The sequence below is a fragment of the Phoenix dactylifera genome, chromosome 18, assembly GCF_051530095.1.
Source record: "Phoenix dactylifera cultivar Ajwa chromosome 18, Ajwa_hap1_PhDact_Kaust_v1.1, whole genome shotgun sequence".
Lineage (NCBI taxonomy): Eukaryota > Viridiplantae > Streptophyta > Magnoliopsida > Arecales > Arecaceae > Phoenix > Phoenix dactylifera.
The window spans coordinates 18069967-18076618 of record NC_143207.1 but is presented as its reverse complement, the minus strand read 5'-3'; the positions used below and the strand labels follow the sequence as shown (position 1 = coordinate 18076618).

Sequence of the window (6652 nt, the reverse complement as noted above, 5' to 3'; positions counted from 1 at the left end):
TACAATTCTAGATCCTTCAGTTAAAACTTAGAAGATATTGACTAATCTTTGCTTGCTTGTCCCTAATGATACTGCAAAAAAAGAACGCAATGAGCCAGATTTCATGAAGCCAAGAATCCAGAGAAAACGCGTAGCTCTCGGAAAGGGTACCCACAAAGATAGGCGACGCGAGGGCGTTCTTGCTCGATCTCGGCAGCGACGCGGAGGATGGGGACGATTCCAGCAAGCGATGGCGGCACCACCTCGTTGTAGAACACCTCCGTCGGGACCGTCGTCGTCGCCGCGTTCCGCGACGGCCGCCTCGTCAGCCCTTGCGACTCTGTCCCTGGACCTCTCGCCGCCGCCGCCGACGACGACGCCTCCATTCTCTCCGCCGCCGCCGACGACGACGCCTCCATTCTCTCCGCCGCCGCCTCCTTTTTACTTCTTGAAACCTAATGCATGGATAGAAGCGATATCAAAAGATCAGCAGTGAGACACTATAAATGAAGAAAGATCGGTCCGAGAATAGCTCCGGAAACCCTAGCTCACCGGACTCTTGAATTCTTGGAAGCTTCACTGATGATCGACCTGCTCGCCTAGAGATTTTATCGAGAGATCATAGACAACTAGGATTATTCATTTGAGAGAAAAAGGATCTAATTCTTTCTTTTAATATCAAATAAAGAAGGAGAAATCGATGAGCTCCACCTTGGAGACGATTCCTGAGCAGGAGCTGAGACCGAGAGAGAGAGAGAGAGAGAGAGAGAGAGAGGTGGGAGTTGGGGGGTGAGGAAATGCACAAGAGAGGGGTAAAATAGGGGAGGGGCAAATGAAGGGGGGCAACCTGGGTTAAAAAGAGGAGAGTAACGTCGGTGGTCCCCGTCCCTCTTTCAAATAACCATCCTAAATCCTCTTCGGATGAGAGCTATGGCTGTTCTTGTCTTTTGATGCCCATCATGGTTGCATCACAATTCACATTGCCTCAAAAAATATGGGTAACTGGATTGCAAATTTTTGAAGAAGAAAGAATCAACGTGAAAACATTGGAACGTCCGGGGGCAACTTGAAAAGACCATCTTTTCTTGTATTCTCAAGTCGAAGAGGGCAGAGGGCCTGCCTGAAAAACAGAGAAGGAGCCAAAGAGGGCTTGTCTGGGTCGTCCAAGCGGAGAGCGATCCCCTTCCAAGCTCGAGAGCGAATTTCCAGCGAGAACCATGCAGGTACTCCGATTTCTCCTTTGAATTAATCTGTGGGGTTTTGGATTAATGCCTTTTGATCCAAAACCCTAGGAATGTTCCCTCCTTTGCTAGTTTTTGTGGGTCGATTAGTTTCTTTTTTGCTTAATTTTGAACCCTAAGTCCTCACTGGAGTTGAAAGCGAAGGAAAAATATGAAGAAAATTTATAGGCTTGAATTGAATAGTCTAAATCAGGCTGCGTGCCTTTCTAGAGCTTTTGTTTTTATAAATTTAGAAACCCTAGTTCGTAGTTTGGTACTTAAAGCATAGAAAAGGCCTACTTTTGATAAATATCAACATTGTTAGATGACTAAACTAGGTATTGAAAATCGCCCATCATAACGGCCCTCCGCCGCGAAAATCGCGGCGGTCGAGCGCGATCCACGACCGTGATCGGCCGCGGTGTGACTGGAGGGGGGGTGCCGCGAGATACCCGCGGCGCCCTTGCCCCATTTGTCCCCGAAGGAGCCGGAGAGGATCGCAATCGCGATCCTCTGTTCCGGTCCTCCCAAAAATAGGAACGGGGCTGAAGTCGGCTGGGGCTGTCGACTTCAGCCCCATATCTCACAGTTTGTGTTTCTCATGTCTATCTTTTTTTGCATCAATAAGTTGTTTTTTTTTTTGAGAGAGAGAGAGAGAGAACGGGAGGCCATGCCACCCAACTTTATTGAGGAAACTGTTTACAAAAGAACTCTGGAGCTTCAGAATGTACAAGGAAAGAATAAAAGGTTACAAGGTTGTAAGAATTTTGAAGAAAGTTCTAACAAGCAAAACTACTAGGAACAGAGCAACAGCAAGGAATAAAGCTGAATTGCGATCAGAAGTAGGCTTCAGTGTGTTTCTCATGTCTATCATTCTTCTCCCTTCTTCCTCTTCTTATAACATGAAAATGTTTTTCTTTCTCATATTTACTGCAAAATGCAAGCTTAAGGTTTTAAAACAACCTCCCTTGGTCACATCTATGTCCCGATCAGCTCCCAAAAAGTAAAGCATCTTCTTCACAACATAAGACAGAGATGGCTTTGGCTCCTAGAAAAAGCTACCTAGTGGATATAAAATCCAAAAGAAGTTAAAAGAATAATGTTCTCTTGTTGACATATTTATGAAACCCAATCAAGCCAAAAATCTCCTCCAATGAAGCCTGGCCAATAAACCAAAGGAGGCGAAACTCTTTTTTCCCAACATCTTCATCACATGCTAGGCTGTAACACTGTTCAAGATCCCACCTTGCTGCCTTTTTCCTTCGTTGGGCAGCATAAATAGCGTTAGGTTGGCCTCTCATCAAGCAATTCTCAAGCATGCATTGTTCTAGTGGTGGTGGGTGGAGTTAAAAAGTGTTGTCCCCCCTCACCAGTCCACCACTCTCCTCCATTCCAAAGGCCACCTTCATTTCACCAATCTCTCTCAAGCCTCCTCCACTATCTCCAGCCTATAAGAACCATCCGACAACCCCATGCAGGGAATCCACACATCCATGTCCTTGTGCACCCACTCCTCTAGAATGTCCTCCATCGGGCTGTCAAACACTGACAACAGCGTCCGCTCCAGGCGAGCTCACCGTCGGCATGACTCTGGTGAGCTCGACGTCTTTGAGGCAGTACGCTACTTTGCCGGTGCCATGGACGAAGTTGGTCTCGCCGGAAGAATTGGTCCTCAGAGAGTCATTGGGGAAGACGGTGTGCTTTGGAGGGAAGAGAGGAAAAGTTTGGACACACCAATGACGTGTTGGGGTATGTGGAGACCATTGGTGATGAAGAGAATTGAAGGAGAATCAATTCTGCATAATTCTGTCTGGCGGACTGTCGGAGTCGACTCGAGCTACAGTCGAGTCGACTCGGGAACAGTCGAGTCGACTCGGGAACAGTCGAGTCGACTCGGGAACAGTCGAGTCGACCCGGGAGGAGAAAGGCCAGAAGACCGAGAAAACCATGTTTCTGTCTCGACTGTCAGAGTCGACTCGAGCTACAGTCGAGTCGACTCGAAGCATCGTCGAGTCAACTCGAGCTACAGTCGAGTCGACTCTAGATCGTGCCAGTTTTGTCCAGACGTGCCAGAGTCAACTCGAACCACAGCCGAGTCGACTCGGGCTCGCGAAAAATCGTACGGACGATTTTCTTTTGGTGTTTTTTGGTGGCGTTTCGACGGCTATGATCATCTGAAGGTCTTGAGACTATATATAGGACTCATGAGAGCCCTAGGAGTAGAGATATTCAAGGATAATTTTTGAGAGAGACTCTTGTTTTGTGCGGCTAGGGTTCTAGAGAAGAAGAGGATTGGGATCCTACTTCTTGTGCAAAGGGAATTCTGTGCGAATCTCTTGTAGAGCGATCGCGTGTGATCGTTCGGGTGTGTGCTATCTCTGTAATCTGTTCATCCTAATTGAGATTTGGAGCGGTGGAGGACGTAGGCTACTTGTAGCCGAACCTCGTTACATCTTTGTGTTTGCTTTGCTATTTTCTTCCTATTTCTTCTTCTTTTGGTTTGATAATCCGCTGCGGTGCTCAAGTGTTTTACCCTATTGATACCACGGGGTAATCTTTTGCCCTTCGTAGCGGAAGCGAAGCGGTGATCCTTGAGTCCGGTGTCGAGGGAGCGAGAGAGTGCTTATCCGTTTGCTTCTCTCTTTGCTTGTCCGACGTTGGTGGTTGTACCGGTGTGAGTGGGTTCCGGTGCGGGTCGCTGCCAACAAGTGGTATCAGAGCTATTGGTATTCTGCAATGGCGGATGAAGGGAAGTTGCGAATTGAGAAGTTCAATGGCACGAACTTCGGATTTTGGAAGATGCAAATAGAGGATTATCTTTACCAGAAGGATCTCTATTTACCTCTTGGAGGTAGAGCAAAGAAACCAGAGAGGATGTCCGATGAAGACTGGGAGGTCCTCGATCGGAAGACGCTCGGCACCATTAGATTGTCACTTGCATCCCAAGTGGCATTCAACATCAAAAACGAGAAGACGACGATGGAGTTGATGGCAACATTGTCGCGGATGTACGAGAAACCCTCAGCATCAAACAAGGTATTTCTCATGAAGAGGTTGTTTAATCTTCGTATGAAAAATGGCGGCAGCGTAGCAGAATACTTCAACGAGTTCAACGGACTCACGGCCCAGTTGGAGTCAGTGGAGATGAGTTTTGACGATGAGATTCGGGCATTGCTAATCCTCTCCGGACTGCCTGATAGCTGGGAGGGCCTGGTGATGGCGGTGAGCAACTCTTCGGCGACGGGGAAGTTGATCTTTGATGACGTTGTGGGAGTGCTTCTGAGTGAAGAAGCAAGAAGGAAATCTTCTGGAGCTACGGAGTCGTCTGGAAGTGCACTAAACATCTCTAACTGGGGAAGACAAAAGAAGGACGGTCGATTTCGAAGCGACTCGAAGTCGAGATCCAGCAGGTCTCGAGCACCTCAGAACAAGAGAGCGAAGTGCTGGAACTGCGGGAAGATGGGGCACTTTAGGAGGGACTGCAAATCTCCTAAAGGGAAGCAAGGCGACCACACCGAAGGAGTCAGCAAGGATCTGGCAAATCTTGCTGAAAACGGTGACATGGATGCCCTCGTTCTATCTTTATCTACCGGTGACGAGTCTTGGGTGATAGACTCAGGCGCGTCTTTCCATGCTACATCCCAACGGAAGCTTCTTGGAGGATATGAGAAGGGAGACTTCGGCAAAGTCTACTTAGGGGATGGAGAGCCTTGCACCATACAAGGAAGGGGAAGCGCGGAAGTGAAGTTGATTTCTGGATCTTCACTTGAGCTTGAGGACGTACGGCACGTGCCTCAACTGCAGAGGAATCTGATTTCTGTTGGACAGTTGGCGAGCCAGGGGTACAAGACTATTTTCACAGCTGATCAGTGGAAGATATCCAGGGGTTCGTTGATGGTGGCTAGTGGCAAGAAGGTTGGGACACTTTATATCGCCAACGGCACGGAAAACTCTATTGGAGTTGCTACAGCAGATGTGGACGCCAAGTTATGGCATTGCAGACTTGGGCACATGAGTTATCAGGGACTGGAGGTGATGCACTAGTTGGGAAAGCTGCAGGGTCTCAGGAGTGTTGAGATGGACTTCTGTGAGGATTGTATTCTCGGAAAGCAGAAGCGTGTTTCATTCAACAAAGAAGGTAAACCTCGGAAGCAAGAAAAGCTAGATCTCGTGCACACGGATGTGTGGGGGCCTGCACCGGTTTCTTCCATTGGTGGATCTCAGTACTATGTTACTTTTATTGATGATGCTACCAGGAAGCTTTGGGTGTTCTTCTTGAAGCACAAGTCAGAGGTATTTGGGGTCTTCAGGAGATGGCAGGCAATGGTAGAACTCGAGACAGGAAGGAGGTTAAAATGCCTGAGATCAGACAACGGTGGTGAGTATTGTAGCAGAGAGTTTGAGGACTACTGTGCAGAAGCTGGGATCGTCAGGCAGAGGACAGTTCCAGGGACACCACAACAAAATGGAGTTGCTGAAAGGATGAACAGAACAATTAATGAGCGTGCCAGGAGTATGAGGATACATGCTGGATTGCCACAACAGTTTTGGGCAGAAGCAGTTAACACTGCTGCCTACTTGATCAACAGAGGGCCATCAAAGAAACTTGAATTTGGAATTCCTGAGGAAGCATGGACAGCGAAGAAGATTGATTTGGCGCACTTACGAGTATTCGGTTGTACCAGTTATGTCCATGTTGATTCCAATCAAAGAAGCAAATTAGACGCCAAATCAAAGAAGTGCATTTTCGTTGGATACGGAGGTCAACAGTTTGGGTATCGTTTTTGGGATCCCGAACACAGAAAGATCATTCGTAGTAATGATGTGGTATTTAATGAGAAAATGCAGCAGAGCACTGAATCAGAAACAAAACCTGTTGAGCCGTGTTTTGTGGATCCTGAAGAGGAGTCTACAAATTCTGGTCAGAAGACTCAGTCAGAGCAAGAACCTGAAGTATTGGCACCCTCTCCACAACTAAGAAGGTCCACTCGTAGTACTCATGGGAAGCCTCCTCAAAGGTATGATGGGACTCTTAGTTATTTGCTGCTCACAGATAATGGAATGCTTCACGGAGGCATTGGAGGTTGATACCAGGAAGGAGTGGGAGTTGGCCATGGATGATGAGATGGAGTCATTGGAGCAGAATCAAACGTGGGATTTGGTGGATCTGCCCAAGGGGAAGAAAGCACTGTCAAACAAATGGGTTTACAGGCTGAAGGAAGAGCAGAATGGGAAGAAACGGTACAAGGCCAGGCTGGTTGTAAAAGGATTTCAGCAGAGAGCAGGTATCGACTTCACGGAGATCTTTTCTCCTGTAGTCAAGATGAGTTCTATTCGGGCGGTGCTGAGCATGGTGGCAGTAGAGAATCTTCACTTAGAGCAGCTTGATGTGAAGACAGCTTTTCTTCACGGAGATCTCGATGAGGAGATATATATGCAGCAGCCGGAGGGAT

General features: G+C 47.8%; 1 protein-coding gene across 1 annotated transcript in view; it reads left to right on the top strand.

Annotated features, from left to right (window-relative positions):
- Positions 1-6652, top strand: part of LOC103695878 (two-component response regulator ORR24-like) — a 91852-nt gene that overhangs the window by 60618 nt on the left and 24582 nt on the right. The window lies entirely within an intron of this gene.